This window comes from Zalophus californianus, chromosome 4, assembly GCF_009762305.2.
Source record: "Zalophus californianus isolate mZalCal1 chromosome 4, mZalCal1.pri.v2, whole genome shotgun sequence".
Taxonomy (NCBI): Eukaryota; Metazoa; Chordata; class Mammalia; order Carnivora; family Otariidae; genus Zalophus; species Zalophus californianus.
Genome location: NC_045598.1, coordinates 229,941 through 257,383, shown reverse-complemented (window position 1 = coordinate 257,383; position 27,443 = coordinate 229,941). Strand labels below are relative to the sequence as shown.

At 57.0% G+C, this 27,443-nt stretch overlaps 1 protein-coding gene across 1 annotated transcript in view; it reads right to left on the bottom strand.

Annotated features, from left to right (window-relative positions):
- TTLL10 (tubulin tyrosine ligase like 10) overlaps positions 1-11,884 on the bottom strand; it is a 57,359-nt gene extending 45,475 nt beyond the window's left edge. Inside the window, exon 1 of the mRNA XM_027583716.1 lies at positions 11,866-11,884. The gene's annotated coding sequence lies outside the window, so the exon portion shown is untranslated. The remainder of the gene's footprint in view (positions 1-11,865) is intronic.
- Between the last annotated feature and the right edge of the window lie 15,559 nt (positions 11,885-27,443).

The window sequence follows — 27,443 nt, the reverse complement described above, 5'->3', positions numbered from 1 at the left end:
CTTCTGTCTGTGGGGGTGAGGGCTGATGCTAAACTAACCTGTCAGCGGTGACTGGGCTGCAAAGCTGGGTGAGGCAGGGTGCCCCCTGGCCTGTGCTGGGGACAGAGTATGGCCACGTAGCCACTTAGGCTTCTGGAACTAGCCAAGCAAAGTGCAGATGTGTCTTACTGTGGCCACAGTAAAATGCTGCCCCAAGTAGTGATTACCGTGAAAGCTGGAGACGATGTGTACAAAATTCAATTATGAGCAGCTCTCAAGTAGTCGGCAGGGCAGAGGCCCTCAGGGAACATGGACGCCGTGGACGAGTACAGTGGCTAACTTTAGGAGAACATTGTGCCCTAGTGGGGCAATAAAGCCATATAGGTTCTAATTCATAACACGAGGCAGAATGATGGCAACTGTCACCGTGCAAGTTGTCCACCGTTGGCTGGGCCAAGCACAACATGACACGGAACGGGCTTCAAGGACAGCATTCGATTTTCAGCTAATGAATACCATCTGGGCTCAGGGCTTTCAAGGAAAACGTCTGTCTGGGGATTTTCCACGCCTTGAACCTGCCTCGGCCACATGAGGAGGCCAAAGGCACCCATGGCAACCATGTCCAGCCAACCTGGGAGCTCGGGGTGAAGTAGAAGGCACTAGGGGACCCAGGAGATGGTCCGGATGCCTGGAATGCTCAGAGGGGTTTCTCTCACCCTCACTTTGGCTTAAGCCCTAAGGCTGCTGCCTGAGAGATGGGGGCACGTGTCAGAGGGTTCCCCATGCTCAGCACCCTGGCTGCTTTGCTGCCCTCAGCAGGCCCTGGGCGGCTCCCTGAGCATCTTAGGCCGAGGATCAGACCTACCCCATGAAGGCGGTTCTCGACCTGATGCACAGGGACCCCTGCCCCACAGGCACTCCTGGTTCACATCCTGGACAGCTCCCCAAGCCCCAGCCCCACTGCTCCCCATGGGGACACACATCACTCTTGGGGGTGTGCCTCCAGGCTGGGATCTCCGGGCAGCACACCTATCTTGTTAAGTGGGGTCCCTGCCCCCGGTGAACCAGCAGGTCTGGGCCCATCCATGGCCCAGGAGGATCCCTGCCCCTTGTCCAAGAGGTGAGACCCTAGAGTTTACTTGCCCACCCCAGGGCATCACCCCAGGACACTGCCTCCTGTCCCAACAGCTCCCCCACATGGCTGCACCCCGCCAAGGGACTTCTCCCCTCAGATCTCGCCCTAGAGACTCCCAGAGCCTCACTCACGTGTCCCCCCAGCTCTGCCTGGATATTAGAGGCGCTGGGATCACACCAGGGGCACCCCAGGTCTTGTTTCAAGGATGGAGCAGTGGAGAGGGCATCTTCTACTCCATGTCACTCTGCTGCCCGACTCTGGCTGCCTTTCCTTCTCGCTGTCACATAGGGGGTCTTCCCTCCTTGGGGGTCTGATGGGGGTCCTCCATCTCAGGATAGTCTAGCACCCCATGAGGAGGGAAACCTGGCAGAAGGAAGGAGCCTGCACCCCTCCCAACCAAGCACATTGCCCCTAGACGTGTCCCGCACCCCCATCATCAAACATCCACGGCAGAGGTCCTCTCCATCCCTTTGGGTGTCAGGTCACCTGTCCTGCTCTCCAAGGGCCTGGCTCCCATCCACGGATGCTGCCCCCAGACCGCCCTGCGGGATCAGCCTCTTCCTACGTCCGGGCTCCAGGCTCTGGTCAGGCCCCAGGGGTTTGTGTGGCAGGCATATGCACACATGTGTGAGTGAACATCCCTGGGTCCCGTGGCCGGACTCAGGGAGCATCTGCAAGGGGCTTGTCTGGGGCCACAGGGACCTGACCAGATGGTCAGGGCTGGGAGATAGGGTATGGGTAGGGGCCTCATGAGGAGAGGCTCGCACATGGGTGTGCAACACGTGGGTAGAAATGCAGGTAGGCATGTGTAGGCAGGTAGACAGGTGTGTAAGGACAGGTGTGTGACCCAGGCATGCATGCGCCCGGGGGGGACATACACGCGCACACTCAGTGTCCCTGGGCCTCTCCCCCTCCTTGGGATGTTGCTGGTAACAGGGAAGGCATTTGGGGTGCAGTTGTGCTCTGACCCCTCGGAGGAGCAGAGGAGAGCCGGTTCCCACTGGGGGAGCCTCTGTGCTTCTGTCTGTGTTCTTGTCCTCAGGGACCCCCAGAGGAGACCAGGTTGGACCCTGGGCCTTGGGCAGGGGGTCTGGGGCGGCTGGGAGGGGCATGGCCCCCTTGGCTTCAGGAACTCCCTCACCCAGGAGCTGATGGGCGCCGCCCTCAGGGCCCTCCCACGGGGCAGTCATGAGATGCTTCCTGGAGGGGGCTCTGCAGGGCCAGAGTGGACCAGAGAGCTGACCCGAACCCAGCCGAAGCCTTATCTCCACTGCGCGCCCACAGACTGACTTGGCGTTTGGTTTGTTAACTTCCTGCCCCCTCTGTCATCTTGTTTGTCGGGTGGCTCGTCTTCTGTCCTGCTCTGTGTGCTGTGTAAGAAGCCAAGCTGAATCATGTGGTGAAATGTCATTGAGTTTGCAATCCCGAACCCGCTCTACGGTTGTGATTAACTTTGCTTTACGATTGAATAAAGCTGGCATTTGGAAAGACACAACTTGTGTGCGCGCCTTCGCTGTGTGCCCGCGACACCTAGGCGGGAGGCCCCTCCGTCCTCCGAATGTCCAGGGGCCACCACGTTCTGCCCCTCCCCTCAAAAGACACAGGCCTGGCCCCACTGTCCGGATGTTGGGGACTAGCATGTGTCTGTTTGACACAAAGGGCATTAAAAAATGCTGCCAACCAGCACCTGTCATTTTACCAAGCAAACAAGGCTCTAGCACCAGTCAGCAGAGAGCACACAATCTGGGGTGAAGGACACTCCTTGAAATTGCACACGTCTAAACTCAGCTTTCTGGAAAATTCATTGCATTGCACAGACCAGCAAAGTCAGGGCCATCCCCCCTGGTGGGGAGGGAGCTGACTCAGTTCTGACGGGGGCCCTCCTGCGTGCTCCCTGTGGCCTGGGCTCCGTGCTTGGAGCAGCTTCCTGCTCCGCCAACTGCTCAGGGCGTGGGGCTCGCTCCCCTCCCTGTGTCTCGCTCCCCTCCCTGTGTCTCGCGGATCCCTCCCACTGCCGGCCCAGAGTACGAGGTTGCTGAATGTCCAGAGTGTGATGGAAGCTCAGGGAAGCGGTCAGACCCCGGGGTCAGGGAGAGGAAGGGCCGCACCCTGTTCCTGGAGAAGGTGGAAAGCAGGAAGGCGCTCCTGGCATCCAGCCCGGTGCAGCCTGTGTGGGTGAGATCAGTCTGGCCTGGCCAGCCAGTGAGGTTGGCGGCAGGTCAAGACCGCTCCAGTCCTGATGGGGCCCAAGAAAGCAAAGCCTGTAGTCTACAGCTTTTTCTCTGTGGGTCTGATACAGTCTGCTTCGCCCCCTCCCAGTGCCCCCTAGACGACAAGCGGGAGACAGGAAGGCCACAGGGGCAGATGTGTCTGGAAATGAATTGAATGGGACGAGGGGTGGATCACCCAGGATGGGGCCAGAGAACGCTCTCTAATGCTGGCCACCAGCTCCAGGCGCACACTCCTGTGTGTGCGTGCGTGGGTGCACGTCTGTGCGGGTAATGTGGGATTGGGAGTGTGTGACTGTGTGTACGTGTTACCGAACACAGGTGTGACCAGCATGTGTGTGCATGTACAAGCATGTAGGGCCCAGACGAGGAAGGAGTCGGAGGGGCCCCAGGAAAGCAGGGGAGTGCAGGTGGTCCAGGCTCCTGACCCTCTGGGGCTGGGCTGTGCCTGAGAGGCCAGGGAGACCCCAGCCCTCCTTCCCACTAATGCTTCTGGGAAAAAAGCCTCTGTTAGCTCCTGTGACAAAATACCCTGAACCCTTCCCCCAAGGTCACAGGGATTTGAACATAGGCCCAGAGGCTGTGCCACACCCCTGAAGTGGGCCAGGTGGGGGTTGGTGCAGTCCTCTCTCCAAGGAGCCCCTCCCTCTGTAGGTCCCCAAAGCCCCCAGGGGGAATGCTCCTGCACTCAGGCTCAGGGCGACCCGTGCACCCAAGGCCCCAGAAGGACCCACAGCAACAGACACTGCAGGGGGCTGGGGAGCAGAGGACCACAGGCCCCAGGTCCTGTGATGCATGGGTGTCCCCTCCTACCCAACATAGGGCTGTGGTCCTGTAATGCACCCCCCCAACCCCGACCCAATATAGGGTGCAGAAGGGAAGCAAGGAGGCCGAGGGAGAGCTCATGGAAGGCACCGGTCCTTTTTCTGGGAAACCAACTCCAAGGACTGATTTGGTGATAGTGACAGATAGATGTGCTGTGACAAGTAAGCTTGCCTGCCCTGTTCCAGGCTCCCCTTCAGTCCACAGACCGGCCTGTGCGGCTGGGGAGGGGGCCACCCAGAGGTGGGGCAGGCAGCTGGGGCAACCCTGAGCCTCTTAGACCCCACACGCACGTCCTCCCGCGCGGCTTTGCGGGCTCCGCCGGGGGTGGGGACGTGGCTGGATCCCTTCCCTTCCCCTCCGCCCTCCTGCGCACAGACCCGAGGAGGGGGCGCGCAGAGTCCCCGCGTGGAGGATCCGCCCCTCAGAGCCGGCCCAGGCCGGGCGGGCCTCACGCCTTTGTCTCCCGCACCTGGTGGGGCTCGGGTTTCCTTATGCAAAGCTAAGCTTCCCACCCATCGGCACCCTCCCACCCTCCTAGGACAAGCACGGTCCCCAGGGTGAGGCCACCACAAAGCGCCCTGCCCGCATTGTTAGCTGGGAAACCAAAGAAGAGGCGGGGCGCAGGGGTCGCGGACAGGTGCGCGGACTCCAGAGGCCCCGGTGCGAGCGCGCTTGCAGACGGAGTGGGCTGGGGCTGCCTCGGTCCTCTCCTCCTCTCGACTGGACCCAGCTGGTCAGCAGGAGTGAGGTCCGCTATCCCCACAAAGGTGCCTGTGGCCAAGTACCCAGGGCAAACGGACCCCCCCTGGCAGGCAGCCTCTGGCCCTCTCTTATCCCCACAGGTCTGCTACCCCGCCCCCAGATTCCAGAGCAGACCCGCGGGGAAAGGGTTAAGCCCGCCTGGGTGGCACCTTTGTTTGCAAGAGATCTGCACCTGCTCTTGAATTAACCCAGACAAATGAAGGTGAGATTGCACGAGTCCCACCAGAAAAAGGATCCGCCCTCCTGTCTGTCTCACAAGGCCTTGCCTGGGCAGAGACACCTCACCAAGGGGACCAGAGCCCGCCCCCACCCCCTTCCAGCCTGCAGCAGAAGGCAGGTGTCTGCTCACATCGGAGAAGTTTAAAGTTCTGTATTTGGATTCCACTGGCAAGCAAGGAAGCAAGCAGCCTCAGCACTGTGCCCCACACCCTCCCCTTGGGAGCTGCTGTCCAGGCCTGTACCCCAAAAGCTGAGACCCCCCCCCAGGCTCTGTGCCCCCTTTGCTGTCTGGGAGCGATCAGAGCTACCTCTCAGGGTGAAAGCCCTCCAAGCATCAGCCACACACCAGAGACTGTCTGGGGCTCGGGCATTTCTTCTGACACCCCACAGGCCGTCAGCAGCCCTTCTCCCCTGCGGCCTTTCCAGGGCAGACACCTCTGACCCCACCCATTCTGCCACAGGGTGGCCGCAGCTGCCCACCACCTGCCAGCCCAGCCTGCCCACCTGCTGTGGACCCATGGCACCTTCCCCAGGGCAAGGGGGGCCCCACAGTTCTCCACTCACCGCCCCCCAAACGCTTGTGTCCTACAAGCGTCTGCTCAGCCCAGAGCCCTCCAGGGCTGCCTCCTCCACCCCCACCATTCCTGGCCCATGTGTTTCTCACCAGCCGCCCACCCCCCACCTCCCGAGGGCACAGAGGGCCTGGGAATAAATGACTCTCTTGGCCTCAGAGGGTGTGTGTGGACACAAAGCTACGGATCTGGACACATTCCCTGAGTCCCCTCTACAGGCACCCCTGAGCTTAGAAGGGGGGCATGGCAGGCCCCTCAGCCCAGGCTTGGGCACGCACCATTACCCCGTGGCCACAGACTACAATAACCCTGAGGCCCTCCTTTCTGACCTGGGGACACGTCCCACACAGGACCACATGCGGAGGACATACGATGCATTCAGGAAACACTCCCACTGGTAGATTATTCACATCTCTTCCCAGCTCAGTGTTCACTGGCTGGACCCTGGCAGCTTGAGATCTGTGGTGGGTGTTTACACCGTGGAAGGGGACAAATGCCACAACCAGGTGCCCCCCCCCCCCCCCCCCCACCGCGGGCCATCTGTTAAACATTTACTAGCTCACCATGGCCTGGGACCATCCCGTTCCCTGGGGATGGAGGTGGAAGACCCTCTAGTCCCTGCCCAGGAAGGTGTGGAGGGGGTGTAAGGGTACCCGTGACCCAAAAGCCCCTGCGCAGCCCGGGCCCATCAGCAGGGCAGCTGTAGCAGTGGACAGTGGCCTTGGGGCCTGGTTTTCCACAGGGCCCCGGGGGATGGTCAGAGGCTATAGGCAACACACCTGCCTTGGAAGGTGGGGTCACGGGGTAGGGCTCTCCCAGGCATTCAGCACATTGGACGTTAAAACCGTCTGGACCACAGGTATGTTGGTCTGGGCTCAGGTTGGCGCGGCCCCCTGGGGGAGCTGCTGGAGGGGAGTGTGATTATGGTCAGGCAGCCCGCTCACCCCCTCCACAGCACTCCCTTCTGGCCTGGAGGGAACCTGGTTAAAACACACACACACACACACACACACACACACACACACACACACACACACACACCCAGAGGGGACATTAGTGAGGCTTGGGTTTGAGCCAGTGTCAGCGTCAGCCACGGACCAGGCGCCCCAGCCTCCCTGTGTCCTCTTCTCCGGGCCTGGGGGTCATTTGACCCCTCCTCAACAGAACCTGTCATCCCCAAGTCCTTCTCGTGGGGCCAGTCTCTGTGGGGCTTCACCCTGCCGCCAAATCCCATACTCTGCCCCTGAATGCTGTTTCTTGGGGGCCAGCACAAATGTGGGCCTCTGACACCGATACCTTCTCCAGGGTGTTCTGTGTGACCACATTCTGGGCACCTGTTTGCAGGATGCTGGAAAGAGTTGGCACCCATCTTGTGGGGGACCCAGGAAGCCCTGCAGACACCACCCGCCCCCAAGACCATGAGAAGTCCTCAGAGATGCGCGGGGTGCGATGACAGCTCCAGGGCCCCAGTGTTGCAGGCCTGCTTGTGTAGGGACCTTCCCTCCCCCAAGGCCGCCTCACCTGCTGGGGTGCCGCACAGTGACATCCTGGGAGGCAGGCAGAGCCCGTCTCAGATGCTGTTATCGGTGCTAACAGGATGTGAGGAATGGGTTTATGAAGGGAAGGGACTGATCTGTTCTGGTTTTCAGAGTCGGATGGGGAGGTAGGGAGAGAGCAGAAGACCTCAGAAGGGTCTGCGCAGGGAGAGGGCAAGCCTGCTCTCGGGATTTCCCAGTGAGCTGATGTTCAATTGTGCTATTACATTAGGCGTCTGTTTCTTAGGGGAGAGAGAAAACATCAGTGTCTTCCCAACCACTAGCTTTTCATAGGCACCAAGTAAGGGAACTCACAACAAAGATGTGCAAATTAATGAAGCTGTTCTTTTTCGGGGGAAACCACAGAATCTACATTCCAGGACACTTCCCTTTCCCCAGACCAATGACCCACTGGGTCAAACTCCAAAAAACTGCGCTTGTCCAAACAGACGCAGGAATCCCCGGCCTAGCCTTTTGAGCCATTTCATGGATATACAGACATTGTGAGTGTCCCCCAGTTTTCTGCTGCTGACCCTGGCACAGACCTGACAGTTAGAGGGAAAGCCCATTGTTCTGTCCCTGGGGGGACCCAAGAGGCAGGTTTCCGCAGGAACAGCTAAAGCCCACCCAGGGCTACTCAAGCAGGGCAGGGAGTGAGACATTCAAGTGCAAGGCCAGTCGTCCCCTGGCTGCCTTCCCACCGCTGCCTGGGAGCAGAGACTCTGAATCAAATGCAGAAGTTCGCTGCCAGGTGTGGCCAGCCTGACACCGGGGTCTACCGAGGCCCTGGGCTCGGGGGCAGGACACCGTGTGTTGCCTGTTCCCAGCCTTTCTCTCTCACGGCCTTGCTAAGCAGTACAGCGGATGGCATCACGCTCACGGTCACCCCCTTTGGGAAGGGCATACCAGGAACCAAAGACAGGAGACCCAGGCTCACCACCAGGGACACTGCAGACAGACCAGGGCACCCACCAGCGCACCATGGACAGACGACACACACTCAACATGCCCAGCCAGCCCTTGTGGAGTGCTCTCTCTGCCTCCCATCATAGGTTTTGGGATGCCTCAGGATGCCTCCTTGCAGGCACCTTACAGATGCTCCTGAACTACTGATGTGAACAGACCACCTGCCCCGAAGGCCAGCGAGCCTGCGTTCCCCCACAACACGAGAGCTTGCTTTCCTCGCGTCCACCTCTATAGCTATTGCTGCCTTGACTCTTCAGTTTTGCAAGTGTGTCCCCCTCACCTCTGATGAGCCCAGGGGCCTACCCAGGCCCCCTTCCAGCAGGTGCACAGCCCCCACTGCCCAGGGCTCTCAGCTGTCTCCTGGGGGTGGTTACCCTCAAAATGATAACAGATACTCAGCAGGGTAGCTTGGCCTGCTCCCCAAGGCCAGAAGCTCCTTCCTTACCCAGTCTTGCTTCCCTGCTCCCTGAGGTACCCCTCCCCCAGTTACCCCTCTTACACAGGGTCCCCTGCCCTAGGCTCTGCTTCCAGAAAATGGACCTGTGTCTGAATTTTGCCTCCCTGACAAATAGTGAATCTGAACTTTTCTCAAGTCTGATTGCTCATGGATTTGCTCATTGGCTCACCGGGCCATAGCCCATACCCATCCTTCCACAGGGTTTCTTGTGTTTTTCTTGACAATTTATGAGTTCTTAACTCTGATTCAACTCTGATTTAAATTTGATACAGTAAGTGTGACTATAAGGAAATATGGGGAAAAATATATTTACTGTGTTTCTCCAGAGTCTGTATGAGAGGAAAGCTTAAAAAAATCATTAATATCCTCAAAGAGATAAGAGAAAATATTGTGACCACAGTAAAAGATCCGAGTGCTGTAGAAACAAATATTCAGAGAACCAAAATGAATTCTTGGAAATTAATATTACAGAATAAGTGAAAAGCTCAGTAAGGGAGTTGGAACACAGAATTAAAGCATTTCCTTGAAAGTAAAGCCAGAAGATCAGGAAAAGGACTTAGGAAAGGTCATTAGAGGCCAGTCTGAGGTCCAGGATCCCAGTATTTACCACAGAAAGAGGGAACAGAGAAAACAGAGGGAAGAAAGAATTTAAAATTAATAATTCAAGAAAATTTCTTGGAACCGAAGGACAGGAATTCCCAGACCAAAAGAGTCACAGGCACTTAGCGAAAGGGCCTGGAAATGAACCCATACAAGGGTCATTTTCCTGAACTGTCAGAACACTGAGGACAAAAAGAAGCCCCTAAACACTTCCAGCAAGGAAAAAAAAAGTGGTTTTCATACCACAGATCAGGAGTTAAACCAGCACCACATTTACCCACAGCAGCATCAGAAACTGGGAGACACTGGGATAATGTACTCACAGTTTGGAGGAGAAATGGAGTTCTGTACACAACCAGACTATCATGTAAGTGGCAGTGGATGAAAGGTATGTTTTTTTTTAAATTTATTTATTTGACACACACAGAGAGAGAGACAGCGAGAGAGGGAACACAAGCAGGGGGAGTCGGAGAGGGAGAAGCAGGCTTCCCGCCGAGCGGGGAGCCCGATGCGGGGCTCGATCCCAGGACCCTGGGATCACGACATGAGCCGAAGGCAGACGCTTAACTGACTGAGCCACCCAGGCGCCCCTGGATTAAAGGTATTTTAAAGTCATGTGTCTGCCATGTATCCTTTTTCAGAAAGCTACTGAAGGACACACTCCACCAGAACAAGGACTAATTAAGAAAGAGGAAGACATGAGATCCAGGAAAATCCAACTCAGGGGAGAAGCAAAGGGAATCTTCAGGATGAAGACAAGGGAGATTTTGAAATTCCAGCCCTTGCCACAAACACAGGAGGACTGACCAGTACTGGAACAGGGCATTAGCTCCTAGAGGTACCCCCTCAGAAATACCCCCATGTGTTTGAATTTAAGCCACTGGCAAGAATCTGAGGATGAATTAGTAATGAGTTCTGAGAAAACTCAGCAAGCACGAAAAAAGAAAGGCGATTATTAACTCCAGGGAAAACAACACGTGTGTGGGTTGCAACAATAACTATGGCATGCCATTGGCCTGGCATGAATACAAATCTAACCCCTGAATACAGAGCTAACTAAAATTATAACATAACTCTGTTGAAAATATAGGGGATGCAAGTGTGTGTGGGAATGGGGAGAGGTGGAAGAAGCAAATGCTGTCTTCCATAGAATTAATTCAGTAGTATTAATACCTAGAACTGAAACACCAAGAAGCTGTTGTTTAATCACGTTGTTACACAGATGCAGGTAAATAGCACAAGAATTGTCTGGAATATGGAAGAGATTGTCTTCTGGGATGGCGTAGGGGGTGGCTGGGAGCTGTGTTTGTCCAAGCCTTATAGGAATGTCTAACTCATACTACATACAAATATAACTTTGATCAAAAATAAAATAAAAATTCAGTTGGTATACCCTCCCCTCCCTGGTGAAGCCTGGGAATCGCTTCAGTAATGTTTGAATGACCTGTAATTAAAGCTAGCTAAAACTTGGCTGTGAAATTATCTGCTATCCTACCATAACTGTCACACTCTCCACCTCCTCTTTTGATAGACAGCAGGGACAACATCCATTTCCCATGATGAGGTCACACATAGTCTAGCGCCCTAACCCTGAGTCCACCTTCCTGGGCAGGCATGGTCTCCACCACATTCTGACCATTTTGCCACGTGACCACTCAAGGCCTAGCCCCGCTATGGAGCTGTCCTGTGTTTCAGGCCATGTCTTGTTTTTTTGTGTGCCCACATTACCACGACACCCTGGGCCCCAAATCTCGGCAGGGTTCAATTTCAGCTTTGATGGAGGAAGCTGGCCCTACTCCAGCCAGTCACGAACTCCATAGCTTTAGGGTAGGGCACGGTATACATGTGTCTTGTGAAATGGAATAAATTTGGTTTCCTTGCGAGTGCTTTCCCGGCTATCGCCATGTTTAGGAAATGTGAAGGGTCTCAGTCTTCCTCCCTCCCTCCTTGGGCCCTCAGGGTTCTGGCGGTCATCTTCAGAGATGGCTGGGTCATAAGTGAACAATTTAGGGACTTACAATCATCCTTCCCCAGAGGACACTCAAAAACCCACACCTATCACAGAGGTCCGAGACCCCCATTCTGCCAGGGAGCCCGTGGGTCACTGTGTGGCCTTTTCATGCAGCCGGTTGGAAATCCTGCTGAATTTCCAACAGGTTACTGTGCTGTGGGATCTCAGGCTGCCTGCCTGGCTGGCACAGGCCCACCGGCCCCCTCCAGCTTCCCCAGGTATTTTCCAACACTCCCAAACGTGTGTCTTGGGCACAATCCCTTCCCATCCCCCAACAAATAGCAGAAACACCGCCAGCTTTCTGTAAGACCCCTTCAGCTGAAGCAGCCCCTTCCAAAGGCCCCCACTCTCTCCCACGGGTTCATGGACTGGGGACCTCCCCATGGTCCCCAGGGCCTCAGTGCCGCTGGCCACACCAGGACATCCCAGAGACCATGGGCTGGACCACAGCTCGGAAAGAAAAACTACAGAGCTGGTGGGGTCTTTCAGGCCAGCGCCGATCAGAAGTGGTGAGGTCACCACAGACCCCACGAGACAAACTTCTCCTGGGTGCTTTCCCGGAAGCCCCAGTCCTACCTGGTCCCTGGGAGGACAGCAGCGTGGCTGTACGGCGTCAGCAGGCGAGGCTCCCCGGGGCTGCCTTATCGTGGCCTGGCTGGGCGGAATGCGGTGGAAACCTTTGCCTGGTACAAGCGGCCTCTGCAACACAGCCCAGGAATTTTGCGTTGAATAATTTTTAACTTCTGCTCTGAGAGAAAACCAGGGTTGTATATAGTGTCTGTCTACATAGGAATGCCAGGCGGCTTTCACTTAAAAATAAATACCTCAATAATCACAAGGAAACCTGCTTTGGGGAAAAAGAGAGAAAAGAACAGAAAAAAGAAGAGAAAAAGAAAGCAGTCATGGGGGCTTAGGGACCTCGCTGGCCATCAAGCTGGGCTACAGGCCAGGTCTTACTGCCCCTACCGGAATGGAGTGGACGGCGGGCATCTCAGGTGGGGGACTGACTCCCAGGGTGTGGGCAGAAACCCTTCCTGACACTTCTCTGGGTACAAAGCCGGCTTGGTGACCACTCCCCCACCCGCCAGCCCCCCACCTCCCTTGCCCTATAACCCTACGCCCACGACTTCAATTTCTCTTAACAGCCTCGTATTTCAGAAACCTCTGCGACCCGCAGACCCTGCCTTCCATGCTCCTGGCGGTTAGGTCTGTACTCATCCGAGGCTTGGACCTGTAATCCTGTGGCTGGACGAGACAGAGGCCACACAGAACTCTTGGGGGTCTATGGACGATGGGAGAGGGGACAGCCTGGCTGGCCCCACGCCGAGTAACCATTATATAGTGAGCCAGGAAACTCATAGCCTGAAACCAAAGTTTTCCTTGAAAAGACCTCGCCTTTCTCCAGCTCTGGGACAGGCATCACTGACCTGTTGGTGTCCCAGGAGAGGCCTATAGACCCGCATGGGAGGGCGCCAGGCGGCCATGGGAAGGGCATCACCATCCACTGCAGAGGACAAGTGTCCAGGTGGCCCAGCTCTGTTCTGCCGAGTGGGTCACGGGCTCAGCTCCCCGAGAATCACACCATAGGGAACCCTGTCTGTAGGAGGGACTGAGCTTGGGAGGGGCTTTTGTCCAGCATCTGGAGGCAGGGCCAAGCAGAGGGTCCTGGGCAGGTGGGTCAGGAGGTGTTGGCTCCCATCACCCTCCCCACCCAGGCTCCCCAACCTCTTCATAAAGCATTGTGTGATCCCTGAGCACCCCAGGCCCGCTCAGGGACAGCGGAAGGCTCTCTTTGCAATGACCCAGCTCGGGGGAATCAGGGCCACTGCAGGCCCTCCGTCCAAGCAGGGAGGATACTATTCCAGGCCTATGCTGGGAATAAACCTCAGGAGCGTGCATGGAGGGCAGGGGCTCCCCTCAGGACCCGCCCTCTCACACGGTGGATGTCAAGGCGTAAGGAATAGGGGACACAGCAAGCTCAGGCAGGGCCGCAGGCCAGGACCTCCGACAGTTGAAGGGCCACCTGTTGGGGCATGGGCTCGGGCTGCAGGTAGCCGGGGCTCCTTGGACGAGAAGACCCTAGTCCTTCTCACCTTGGGTGAGGGGAGCAGGTCAGGCGCCCACCACAGCGCCACTCCCTGCAGGCCACATGGTTGCTTTGGGCGTGGGCGTAGTTAGCCACTTGTGCACGGAGCTGGCTGGCCCTTCTTCCATTTGTCCAACCTGCATCAGGTTTGAAGATGCATCGATTAGCCCCTGAGCTCCCAGAAATGCTCCTAGCCCCGTGTGCTGCCCTCTGTGTGTTGCCTGCTCCCATGCTGGGATGCTTGCAGCTTCCCCCAACAGCTCCGTGGGGATGCCCCCTCCCAGCTGGCCACATCCCAGCCAGGCTGCCATGTCCACACCTGCCTGCCTCTCCTGTACTCTCGTCCACATCCGCCCGCACACTGGTGCCCCGTGTTGGACAGTCTGATGGTGAACCCTTGTGATTCACTTTGCATGTCTCCAACAGCTAATGGGCTTGACCGTGTTCCTACATGAGGCCTTCAGGCTCAGGGCCTTCCCCTCTGGAACAGGCTCATTCATACCCTTTGCTCCTTTTCTCACTTTTTTGGGTGGGATTTCTTTTTCCTGCTAAATTGCTGAACTCCTTGTATATCCCAGATAACGGTCCCTGTGGACTGCTCAACAAACTCAGGTTCTGTCCTGTCTGAATGCCTGACTTTGATATAATCAAATGCATCCATTGTTGGCCTGATGGTTTGAACGCCTGAGGTTTTTTTCGGGTGTCCCCCCCCGCCCCCCCCGGCCGTTGGGCATCAGCAAGTTCTCCAGCTTGTCTTGCACATGCTGTGGGGCGGGGAGGGGTCCAGCTCTGTTCTGCTCTGTGTCATGATCCCGTCTCCCTGGCCCCATCCTGGCTGACTTGTCCAGGTGCGGCCACTGCACGTCCATCCCTGGGCTCTGCTGCTCCGCCTGTCTGTGTCTCACTTTGCCCAAACCAGCGGGTTTGTAAAGCTGTCGCTTTGCCCTATGCCCGTAGCACCCGGAAGAGCTGGCTCCCCGCTTCTGTCTGTTTGTGATGTCTATTTAGTTATTTGTGCCTTTTCCTCTCACAAATTTTAGAGTAAATTTACCTAGTTCCTGAAAAATCTCCGACTGTAATTTTGAATAGGATTGCCCGGCCTTTGCAGATCCGTGCGAAGAACGGGGATTTGTGTAGTGCTCACCTCCCCACCCACGAGCACAGAGTGCCTCTCACTGACTCAGACCAGCATCCGCAGGCTTTGCTGGAGGCTCGCAGTTCTCTCCGTAGACGTTGTGTATCCTCTTGCTTCAGCTATAGCTCCCGGATATTTTATCATTTTCCTTGCTATTGTGAATCCTTTTTTTTCTTCTAATTGGTTAATGCTGGTATATAGAATACTACTGATTTTTTTTCTTTGTTAAAAATGAGGTGAGGGGCACCTGGGTGGCTCAGTCGGCTAAGTGACCGACTTTTAATTTCAGCTCAGGACTTGATCTCAGGGTCATGAGTTCAGACCCCACGTTAGGCTGCACACTGGGTATGGAGCCTATCTAAAAAAAAATTTTACGTTACGTAAAATTCACCTCTTTTTTGTTTTTTTAAGTAAGCTCCACACCCAACATGGGTCTTGAACTCATGACCCCTATATTAAGAGTTGGATGCTCTACCAACTGAGCCAGCCAGGCGCCCCTAAAGTTAACCATTTTAAAGTGTCTCTTTCAGTGGCACTTAGCATATTCACATGATGTGCAACCACATCTTGGGGGTATCATGAAGCCCCTTGGAGCTTGGGGGACCATCTGTGGACTCCATGGCAGGTGTTGTGTTGTTGTAAGATGTGGATTCTAACGACATTTAAATGTTTATGTAGGTCTCAGAGAGTCCAGCAAAGGGAACAGACAACATTTCGGAAAAAAATCACATGCAGGGAACATATCTCACCCTTTCCAAGGGAAGGCACAACAGAAAAAGAGCTTACTGTCCAACGCATAAGACATTTAAAGAACTGACAAGTTAGAATCCTCAGGCTCTCATGATAACTCGCTTTCACAAGGGAAGCACCTGCAGGAGGCTGCACTTGGGAAAATAATCAGCACCAAGAGTTAGAGAAACCCAGAAGCATCAAGTGCCCGTGAGTTAAAGTTTACTCAAATACTAAGACGGCTATGGGTGCCGGTGCAGCATGAGGAAAAGTAAAAAGCATAAACCAGGTGGGGTGCATCCTGGGGTGTGTGCTTATTGCTATCAAGTCAGGAAACTTCATACCCACATCTCTGGGAAGCCCACCAGTGCTGCAAATGTAAGACCACCCAGGGGACAGCGGAGCAGAGCGGGCGCCAACCACCCCCTGGATGGTATCCATGAGCTCTGACCAGCAGCAGGTGAGTACCAGGCACGGAGGCTGTGTCAGTAAAGGACCCAGACCTGGTCTTGGGAGATTGTGGGGGTGTGTGTGTTAGTCACGGGGCAACATGTAGACTGAGCAAAGAAAAGGAGGCAGGGGGTGAGGGTCTCAGGAAAGTTTCCCAGCAAAGGAAATGGCCTGTGAGGGAAAGTGGACAGAGTGGGCAGGGGTCAGGGGGAGAAAGCAGGTAGGTACAACTTAGGGGTGCAGGCACAGCTTTGGGAGAAGAGTTATGTCCAGGGAAGGCAGGTGTGGCCAAGGAGCAGGTACAGCTGAGGGAAACGGTTACTTGTGGGGGACAGGTGTTGCTAGGGGTGGGACCTTGCTGACTGGCTGGGGTCAAGGGTTGGATCTGTAGGGAAGCCACAAATGTACAGGGTTGGCAAGGGACAAGATGTCCCCAGCCCTGGCAGAAGTGACGAGCGGGGACAGCAAACAGGCCAGGGGGAACCATGCTTTCCTGGGAGCAGGTCTGACAATGAGGGTGACCAGCAGGTCCAGCCAGGAGGGTCAGAGAGAAGTCATGCTGGAACCCCAACCATGTCTCCAGACAGCCGAGGGGCCAGAGAGGTTGTATGTGCCCCAAGCACCAAGGCAGGGGGCACTGGGCCTGCCCTGAGGCCTGGGAACAGGGCCAGGTGTCAGAGCCAGCCCTGACATGAGCCTCCACCTTGTGACCTGCTGCCCACATCAGCTTTCTGTGCTGTGCCTCTGGGACCATCCCCTCTGCTTGCGGGGACCTCTCAAATATCCAGAACAGAGGAGGGCAGTGTCAGCTGTGAGGCTCTTTCAGCCCATGGGACTTTCGGGGACACTGGAGGGATGGACCTCCCAACACCCCCCAGCATGTATGGGGCAGAGACACTGCCTAGAGAGGGTCCTGCAGGGGTGTGTGTGTGCATACATGCACGTGCATGGGCGTGTGTCCCACATGCATACGTTGCCAGGGAGGTGATGGAGGACCAGGTCCAACCCTTGGCTGGGAAGTCTGCCCGGGTCCAAGGCTGTCTGGAGTTCAGGGAGCCTGGGCTTGCACACAGGGTCAGAACTGTGAGAACCCACAGGCTGGGGGCAGCCGCAGGGATCAAACGAGCCAGGTGGAGTCTGGGAGGTCCGGGCAGAGCAGCTGCTGAGTCTGGCGGTGGGAATGCCTTCCCCGCCAAGCTTGGGTGTGCCGGGTTTCTGCGCCCTCGAAAGGCCAAAGGCTCACAGTTGACCACCATCTACTCCCCCCAAGACAGGAGGGACACCGGTGGTACGCTGGGAGCCAATGAAGGAGCGTTTCCCTCTGGATGAAGTGGGACCTCCAGGAGCCAGTGGGCTGGAATGGCCATAATCCAGCCCGACTCCATTTAATAAACAGGAAGGCAGCTGAGGCACACAGCCCACGCAGGTGCTGGGAGACTCAGGTGAGGGCAATGCTCGCCGCCCTTGGCCCCAGGGGCACCTTCTGGGGGGCCATCAGCAGCAAGGTGGTCGCCTGTGGGAGCCAGGAAGGGAACAATCTGCTCCCAGCCGTTAGCCGCCTCCAGAACCAGACAAATGGCACGACATGTGAGGTTCAACATGAGTTCTTAGAGCCAGCTCAGCCCAGACCCCCTGACCTCAGCTGGCCCTGGCAAGAGGGAATTTGCAGGCCCCAGGCACACAGCACCAGCCCTTGAAAGTGGCCAGCAATTCCCACGTTTACCAAAGGGGCCCCGAGGCGAGAGCCAGGTGGTAGAGGGACTGGTCTCCCGCTTGCATATGAAGCTGGAAGCCTCAGTGCCGGCAAGCATGTGCCGAGCGCACCCGCGCATCACATGCCAGCACACGGGCGGGTTTCCCCCGATAATGAAGTAGCTGCTCAGTGGAAAATACATGCAACTGTCCGAAGAAAGTCATCAACAGCGCGGATCCACATCCAACAGATACCGTCGCTGACATTTTGGTGCATTTCCTTATAATTTTTTTCTATGCACTGATACAAATATATGGCTAAAAACCAATTATGCTTTTCCCATTCAGGGCGTCACTTGTGAGTATTTTCTCCCTTTTTGTTATTATGCATTCACTGGACATGGCTTAGTAGCTGTATGTCATAATATTACCTGCCCATGACAGGGTTGGCTCAACATGGTTTCTGCAGTGTCAAGCGAGCGCCTCATCTCTTGTTTTTGATTAGAATTCTAGGGAGGAGTTCAGAGGACCAGTGCCCCAGGCAGCCAGTATGCTGGGTTATGTCACCTTTCACATGACCCACTGGAAGCCGAGTCGCTCATCCCAGGTCTGGCCAGGGGCGGGGACTGAGAACCCGGCCCCACGCTCTGCAGGTTGGCCACATCCTGGGGTCCCCACTGAGGGGCAGGCCCCACACCTCCCTTGGTGCTGCTCCCTGGGGACACTGGGACCACCCTGCAGGCCAATACTCTGGGGTGGCCAAGGGTCCCTTCTCTCAGCCAGAGCTGTGGGGCCTCCCTTGGCCCTTCCTCGGCTGTGCCCTCTGCCTCACCCTCCACCTCCCTGGTGAGAGGTGGTGTTCCATCCGTCTCACAAATAAGACAGCAGTAAGGGTGTTTTGATGGATAAGGAACAGCTCTAGGGTCTGCAGTGGGCTTTTGCTAATTTGAAGGTGGCTGTGTGCTTCATATTTGCACCAGGGGACTGGGGGGTTTTCTGTCAGCGGGAGTGTGCCTCCCTGGATGGCACAGCTCCCCAGAAGGATGTGAGTCAGGCTTCTAGGTGCCGTGTTACCCCTGTGTGCCCAGACAGCAGAGAGGAATGACCCCAGGAGATCCCCAGGGGCTCAGGGAGAGGACAGGGGCTGTTCTGAGTCCACCTGGCCGGGGTTCCTAGGACACACCTCAGCCACAACAGGCCCTCCCAAGGAAAGCAAGGCCTGGGGGTGGTGCCACCAGGAGAGGCCTGCACCATCCCCAGGGGCTCTGACTGGACACAGCCTACCAGCCCCTTCCCACCATTCCTGAGCTCTGGGGCAAGGGTGGCTGTCCTGCACCTGGGACATTCCTTCACTGAGAGCCAGCTTCAGGCATCTTTCCAGACCACAAACCTCATACAGTGAAGGTGTTCCAGGGCTCTGGGTCTCTTTAGTCACCTTTGCCTCCTCTATCATATCATCAGCACACAGAGACTCAGTACCAGGACACGTCCTGTGCCCGACAGGCCACCGACCAGCTCCCGGCGCCACAAAACCCCACGCATCCTGCACAGGAGAAGATAGATGTCCAAGCACCCCTCACCGTGGCCTCCTGCCGGGTAGGACATCTTTTGCTTTATATTCCATGAAGTCCTAAACCCTCCGGACACATCCCAGCTCCTCTCCCGTGGCTCGGGGGCCTCTGGCTCCCCACCCTCCCTCCGTCCCCACCCTGACCGCCTTTCTGCTGCAGTTTGCTCACGTACTGCCGCGGTGGCTCTGAGAAGCTTCTCATGGCCTTCGTCCTGGGGAGCCCTTAATTGCCAAATAAATATTTGCGCAGGGTGGGGCTTGGTGCTCAGGGTTAAGTATTAAATGGGCCTAAAGTCAGAGGATCCGGTGGCAGCCGTATAAGAGCCCCGGCAGCCAGGGGAGCACAGGGGCTGACAGGCCCATTGTCATGCCACATTCTGGGCCTCCCTATCCAGACGGGAAGGCAGAGCTCGCCCCTCGGCCAACTCGACATCAAGGCCAAGGCCAGCCAAGGGGCTGAGCAGAACAGAGGCAGTGGGAAATCTGGGGGAAAGTGGGGTGCACAGAAGTCAGCCAGAATATGGCAAGTCCCAAAGGCCCACGGTGTGCAGGCAAAGGGCTCCGTGTCAACCACCAGCACTGAGTTCCCATGGCGGCTATATGAGTTACCCTAACTCCCTGCTACCTGGGGTCTGACCCACACGTTGTGCGTGGAAATGACAGGCCTTTGTCCTCTCTTCCTGCGGCGCAGGAACCCAGAGCCGCTGACGGAGCAGGAGGCTGCCCCTGCGGCACGGGGCGTGGCCGCACCAACTCAGAGCAGACAGGAGGCTCCCGTGGGGCTGCCCACCAGGCAGTCCTGGAGAGAGCCCTGAGACGAGCTGTGGCCTTTTCAGAACCCGTCTGGAAAGTGCTGTTCTCCAACTTCTGTTGCATCGGGTCTACCTGGAGGCGAGTCCGGAGTCAGGGAGGGGAGGGGGGGCACAGAGGACAAGTCCCTCACAGTGGGTCGCCTGTGGATCTCACAGCTGGCCGTCCACATGTGCTTCGATTAGATCAGCCACTGGTCAGGGTCACCACCCACTCGGTTTGGTTTGGTTTTGCTTTTTTCTGGAAGCGATGCATCCCATTTATGGGTTTGCTCGTTCGTGTTTACTGATGGACTGGTGATTGGTTGGTGAAGAATATAAAGCGGGAGGAGTTTTGGAAAAGATACACATTTAACTTAATTCATACAAATGCATGGGCGCACATGACCCTCATGGGGACAGGCCTTCTCTCCAGAGAGCCCAGGAACCAACCTGCACACTGAGGTCCCTGCTACCTGGGGTCTGACAACGTCTTGTTCCAAAGAAATGTTGCCACGTGCTGTCTGTCCTTAGCTGGTCTTTTCAAGCAGTAAACTTAATTTTCATAAGAACAGCTCCATGTTTGTGGTCATTCCATCCGTTTATCACTTAAATCACCCTGCAGCGCCTCGGACTTGGCCGCGAGTCTCCAAGGCAAGTCAGCGTCTGCGCCGAACTTGTGTCAACTTGGCTGGACCACAAGGGGCCCCAGATAGGTGGTCAAAGGTTATTCCAGGTGTTTCTGTGAGGGTGATTTTGGATTAATGTGTAAATTGGTGGACAGAGTAAAGCAGATGGTCCTTTCCAGTGAAGGTGGGCCTCATCTGATCCCTGGAGAGCCCGAATAGAACAAAAAGGCCCACCTTCCCCCACGAGGAGGTGATCTCTCCTGCCTGACGACCTTCAAACTGGGTGTCTGTCTTCTGCACTCGGCCTGGAGCTAAAATGGCCAAGGGCAGACCCCAGGACTTCTCAGCCTCCACAGTCTTGTGAGCAAATTCTTTACAACGGACCTTTCTCTGTATATGTACAACCTATTGGTTCTGTTCCTCTGCAGACCCCTGACCCATGTATACTCAACCATATGTTTTCATGAATGAATGACTTTGGGTTGGCATCGAGCTCGTCTAATGGAGCCGAGGGGATGGTGGGTGGGCCTTCCCACCTTAGGGGTGCAGGCCCTCTATATCCCACCCTTGCTGGTCCCCGGGTCAGAGGCGTGTGAGCTGCGGTACACGCGTGCATCGGCCTCCCGTTCAGGCCCAGAAGCTGGTGAGGGACCCGCTGGGGGTGGGGGTGGGGGATGAGGGGCACCTTGTGGCTCAGAGGAGTAAGACTCTGAGGTCATGAGAGGGGCCTCAGCAGGCTTTCCAGCAGCAGGAAGACAGCTTCCCTGGAGAAGGAGCTGCTCCGCACATGCTTTGTTGATAATAAAGAAAGAGAGGTGTGACGGCCCCGAGCTTGCCAGGTCTCCTCGGAGGTGCCGGTGTGGGTTTTGGGAGCTGGGGGACCCATGATTTGGTGCTTGCCGATGCCTGGGAAGGCAGGGAGGCACAGGCTGTTAGAGGTTGCAGGCAGGATTCCTTCCTCTCTGCCAGGGGAGGGGCTGCCTCAGCGCCAATCTCGGGAGCACTCCGACATTCCTCAATGTGGAGGGGCCAACGTTCAGGTCCTGAGAACCGCATTTCAGCACCTCCCTGGGAAAGGGCCCAGATTCTCACGGGCACGACAGAATGGCCTGGGGCAGTGGTCTAGGATGGCCGCCCACTGGACAGGGATGCCACCTGCAGGCCGGCTTGAGAATGTGCCGTTCCCGGGGGAGTGGGCAATCAATCAGGTGCTGGCTATACAGCGATCCCATGGCCCAAGCGCAAAGCTGCCCCAGCCCAAGGGGAGGAAGTGGTCCCCTTTCAGCCTTGCAGCAGGTGACCGGGTGGGGCCCTGCAGACTGAGGATGGAGGTCACCAGGGCTCTCCTGCAATGTGCCCAGGCCCCAGCTAGGGGGTGACCGGGCCCTAAAGGCAGCGTGACCTTGGTCTTAGTCCACCATGGAGGTGGGACATATGCGACAGAGGTTTGCTGATAACAAACAGGATTACTGGCTTCCCTGCAAGGCTGGTTTCTTGGGAGTCCCGAGAACATTCCAGTAAAGGCTGAAATGCTCTTTGGCTTTCAGCTGTGAGCAGGGAGCGTTCAGGGCCCAGGGGCTCAGCCTGGCAGGCACAGCGTCATGAGGCCAGCACCCTCGAGGGCCCATCCCCACCCAGCCCTGTGGCCAACTCAAGCCCTCTTTTTGTGCTTTGCCAGGTGACAGGTATTCACACTGTGTCCTCATAGCCCATGGCTATGAGCACCCCGGGGTGTGTGTGTGTGTGTGTGTGTGTGTGTGTGTGTGTGTGCTGTGTGCTGGGTTCCTGCAGCAGGTCCCAGGCCTGCTGGTGGCCACAGGTGAGTACACATGGGTCCCCTGGCAAGGCCTTCCCTTACACACCTGAAAAGCAAGGATAAGGTAGGGCAGTCTGGGGCATCCAGCTTGGCTTCCCCCCAGGGTCTCTGCACAGATGTCCACCACACATCCCACAGCCTAGGGAAATGGGCCTGGTTGAGGAGGCCGGGGTGGGGGGAGTTGTAAATGTGACAATTAAGGCCTCCTTCTAATTGCAGGCAATTAATTAGTTGATAATTGAGCCTCCCCCAGCATTAGGTTGTTTGGGAAGAGCTAACGACCTTCACCTGCTCCCTGTGCTGTGCTCTGCAGGTGGGGGGTGGATGGGGACACCAGGCAGGCTGAGGGTCCTGAGCCTGCCTGCATCAGCGCACGTCCCTGAACAGCTGTGTGGAAGTTAGAGCACCTTCCCACCTTCCCAGTAACTGCGGAGAACACTCCCAAAGGAGCCGAGGAGCTGGGCGGCAGGGTGCGGTGGCGGGGGGGGGGGGGGGGGAGAGGCCTGCTCCCACCCACCAGGAGGAGGAGCGGTGAGCTCAGGCACCCCTCCTTCCTCAGGCTGGCCCAGGAACCTGCCTTCCTGGCAACATCAGAAAGGCCTCAGATGGGAAGCTGGCTGTTCTGCTCAGGCTCCTCTGGGACAATCCTGGCCCCAGAGAGTGTGGCTAGTCTGGGGCTCTGTTGGCAGCTCCGTGAGGCTTTCTCCTCTTTCAGAAGCTGCAGGCCCCCTTTGTCTGAACAGCCACGTTATAGGAAAAAGCTGAGCCTGAGCAATGTCCCTCAGTGTCAGGAGACAGGACAGAAACCAAAGACCCAGAGGGTAGATAAGCAGCAGACCTTACGGAGTCCTGCGTGCTGGCCACTCAGGTTCCCCCCGACAGAAATAGCTTCCTAAAGACGTAGTGCACATCACTGTTGAGAAGGCACAGTGCCGAGGCTCCTCCCCCATCCCCCGTCCCTGGAGCGTGGGTTGCACTCGCCTTCCCTGCTCCCAGAGGCGGCTCCAGGACACAGCTTAGAGATGGCGAGGTGTTGACAACAGCCGCAGGGTAGGTGTGACTGAGCCCATTTAAGGCCTCTGCGTGAACTTTGGAAGATCTGGTGCACCGGTGCGGGGGGGCCATCCATCTTGCTGCCGCCCAAGACCAGCCTCATGTGTAAGTTCCTTTGTTTATTAAATCTGCCACCTGCCAACCTGGAGCGTCCTGCCTCTTTCTTCTCTCTCCTGCCCTCCACACTTGGGGCCGGTTTCAGATTTCAGCAGGGAGGCTCCTAGGAGCTGGGGTGCCAACCATCACCACTGGGGTGTGACACTGGCACACAGTGTGTGTATTCTGCCGTTTGATCCCCGTGTGGTTCCTGTGACCACCCTGCCATCAAGATTCGGGCTGTTTCACCCCACAGAGACACGTCTTGCTGCCCCTTCTCGCCACCCCCCCACCATCCCTAGCCCCTGGCGACCACTCTTGTCAGTTCTCCACCTCCATAATTCTGTCATTTCAAGAATATTAGGTAAGTGGAATCACAGCATATTGGACTGGATTTTTGAGATTGGATTTATTTCACCCAGCAAATGTCCATGAGATCCATCCAAGTTGTATTCAACATATACATGGGTTATTCCAAAGTGTCTCTTAACTTTTCCAACACTGTTGGGTTTCACCTTATAACACCAAGTCTAAGAAGTTTCCTCTTGTGAACAATGACTCGGTGGCAAAGCTGACCCTGTCACCCGATGAGTTCTCTTCCGCATTACAAGCATAGAATGTAAAAACAAAACAAAACAAATGTAGAATGTGTCCTGATTCCATTTCAATGCCACAAACATTCGTGTGGCTTATTGACTCTCCCAACCTTCCCCATACTGAATTTGAAAGCTCTGCAGGGTAGAATGGCGTCCATGCAGGGACATAGCCAGCCCAGCAGGCCAAGGCGGTGCCCCCGACCCCGAGGTTTCTGCAGGATGCTGGCGGGATCCCCTCCCTGACCATGGTGGGTTTCTATGGGCACCAGCCCATGTCCCATATTGTGTTGCTCCCTGTGGCCTGCAGGGAGCGTCCCCCACATGACTGCTGAATGGGATTTTGCATTTTTGTGGCCCTTGAGATAGTCAAGTAAATATATTTTTTGTTTTAGTCTAGAGAATTTTAACTTGATGGGCTCCTTAAGAGATGTCCTTATATTATGCACTTAACCTAATAAAATCTTGCGTTCTTTCATCTTCTCGGCACCATCTAGCTCATAGGGTTACTTAGAATGTTCTAAGAACATCTCTCTTAGCCTTTTCTGGGCCACAGGGGGCCACCCACCATCAGAACATTTACCTGATGCAGACTTTTCCTCCGTGTTTTCTAGGTGCCCTCACTGACAACAGCTTCACAGGTCTTGTTGGGCTGCCCCTGCCTGCCTCACACAGTACACAAGAGGGAGTGGCACTGGGAGGGGGTGGGGGGGGACAGCTGTGCACCACCAGGCAGTTTCGTGGCAAGGGGTACAACAGCCTGGGGTAGCCCAGCCCCGACACTGGGGAGAAGACCTCCCTGAGTGCCTGAATGAGGGAGGAGACAGGAGATACTTGGACAGCAACGTCTAGGCCATGCCAGGACACACGGGGGACAAGAGAGTCACCCAGGACCCCAGCCAGAGGGCAGGGGGCGAGGGGCAGATGTAAGTTGACCCCCTCTTGGGGGTGAGGCTCCCAAGGGATGCCCAGGAAGGCTGGGGAGGAGGTTTGAGTTGGGAGGTGGGGTCTGAATTTAGGAGATGAGCTGAGGGGGTGGGGGCAGAGAAACAGTCAGTCCTGAGCTCTGTCCTGCCACTCTTGGGAACACGTGAGCAAAGGGAGCACCTGTGGGGACCAGCAGTGATGGGGCTGGGGTTGGCTGGGTGACGGGGGCTCCTGCAGGTCAGGACCCAGCTGGCTGGTTGGGAGTCGGCCTGGCTTACAGCACAGCCCCTGCCAGGGTCCCTAAGGCCAGTTCCTGCCCTTGGGATCCTCCCTCAGAGCCCTAAGCCTTAGGTGGATCCTGGGTCTGGCTCCTGCATGGGACCCCTCCCCCCACACCTGCAGCAGCTTCCTGGAGGTGTGAGCCTAAAAGGGTTTAGGCCCTCCCTGGGCCTGATCTCGCTCCCCAAGCCTGGAACCAATCAGAACCAGATGGACAGAAAGGTGGAAGCCCACCCCTAGGCCCAGTAGGAACTTTCCCATGGCAGCCTCCCCGGCCAGCTCCATCAGCCCCCAGGGCTCTTGTGGCAAGCCGTGTCCCCCAGTCTCCCTGGAACACTGGCCTGCTTAGCTAACAGCCAGGCCTGTGACAACTCCTGCCACAGAGGCCCCCAAGGGGCAGCCTGGGCAGCACTCCCACCTCCCATTAAAGAAGCTGAGTGCTGTCCTCCAAGATAGAAACACAGACATGACTCTCCCTGCCGTTCCCAATACTCTTCTTGGAAATATCCCTATGCTGCAAGGCTGGCACCCTATTTCCACTGAAGACTCTGGATGTTCAAACTTGGGAGGGATGTCCTCAGGTGTGTGCCAAAGGGAAGAGAACCCCCAGGACTCAGGCACAGAGGCCAGCTGGGAAGGAGGCCACATGGACATCCCAGAGTTAGGGAGCCCTGGGTGCCAGAGGCCAGTGGTACCCACGCCCCAGCACACTTGCAACTCCTAACCCTAACCCACACTCACCTCTCACTCAGATACCCCCAGGGAGGCTGACAGGCTCCAAACCCTTTTATTAACACACAAGAGACTTATTAAATAATCGCAAAACTATGAATGCTGCAGGATGCACACAACTGTTCTTTTTGTCCAGGGGCAGCTCAGAAGCAGAGCCTGAGACCACACTCGTGGAAATTCCACGAGCCACGGTGTCATCCTGTTGGGACAAAGCCAAGCCTAGGTTGCTAGACAGCTCAGTCACCTACATAGACCCCGGGGACTTTGGAACTAATTGTGGGGAGCATTCACAGCCCCCTCCCCATCCATGAGGCCTCATGGCTCCGGGCGTAGTTCCGTGTGAAGATAACCCGTCTGACCGGCCCCGCCAGCTCAGAGGAACCCAGGTCACACCTGTCTCCTTCCCATCCATCCCTATTGATACGGAAGTGCCAAGTGCAGGTGAGACCTGAAAAGCCTGTGTCAAAGCCCGTGCTGAAGGGTCTGCTCAGGCACCTCCTTGTGCTGGGCTCTGGCTGCCCTTTCTGGTTCAGGCCAAGGTCACAGATCTCTCTGCTCACTTACAGGCCCTCGAGGACGGCCAGCGCCAGCCCCACGGCACCGAAAGCGGCCGCTCTTTACTCACAATGACACCCCCTGAGCGCACCCAGCGCCCGTGCCTGTCTGCGGAGCTCCGCGGGGCCAGCGCATCCCCGGGAAGGTGTCCCCGCGCCGGACACGCAGGGAGGGGTGCGCAGTCGTACTCTCCGTTCTCTGGCGCCCACGCGGTGCTGACAGGCCAGCCCTGCTGCGGGCCGGGCACCGGGCTCCCTAGTCCATCCCGACCCCACCCCGCGGGAAAAGCTGCCCCGGGTCTCCGAAGTGGCAGAGCCGGTCGGCAAGGGGAGCCAAGGCCGCAGCTTCCTTCCCAGGGCCCCACACCGACGCTTCCGCGAACAGCGACCGCTGCGCGCTCCTCGCTGGGACGCAGCGCTGGCCTCTCGCGCAGGCAGCCAGGGTCTGGGGTCGCCGGGGGACGCCCCGGGCCTGAGGCGGGCCGCTAGGTTTCGCGGCCGGCTTCTGAGACACGCCTCGCCTCCCGGAGGGGTTTCCGCTCTGCCGGGGGTAGGGGCTTCCTCCCCAGGCACATGGTGAAGCGGCCCCGTCCTGTAACACCGAGAGGGAGACCTCGCATCGCCGCAAACGGGGACTTTCCACCCGCGCCTACAGCCAGCAGAACGCGATAAACGCCGTGGCCTCGGCGCGGGCCTGCGCTCTTCTTTCCCAGGCTGAAGCCCCGGTTATATCCGGGGCACCCCCGCCCCGCGCCGGGTAGCGCGCCGTCCCTGACTCCGGGCGCCCGTCCGGGCTGACGCCGCGCCGCCGGGAACACCGCCTTTCGGGCGCCGCCCCCTGCTGGCCAGCGCGCCCCGGCTTCCCGGGCTCCCAGCAACGCCAAAGCCGGCCGGCGCGCGTGGGCTCCTGGGGAGCGTGGCTCTTCCCCTCCCCAGCTTGGTCTGCGGCCCCGCTCTCAGGGCCGAGGCGCCCTCGCCTACACTTCCTAGGTTGCTCCGCGCGCGCCTCCCACGGCCTCGCGAGA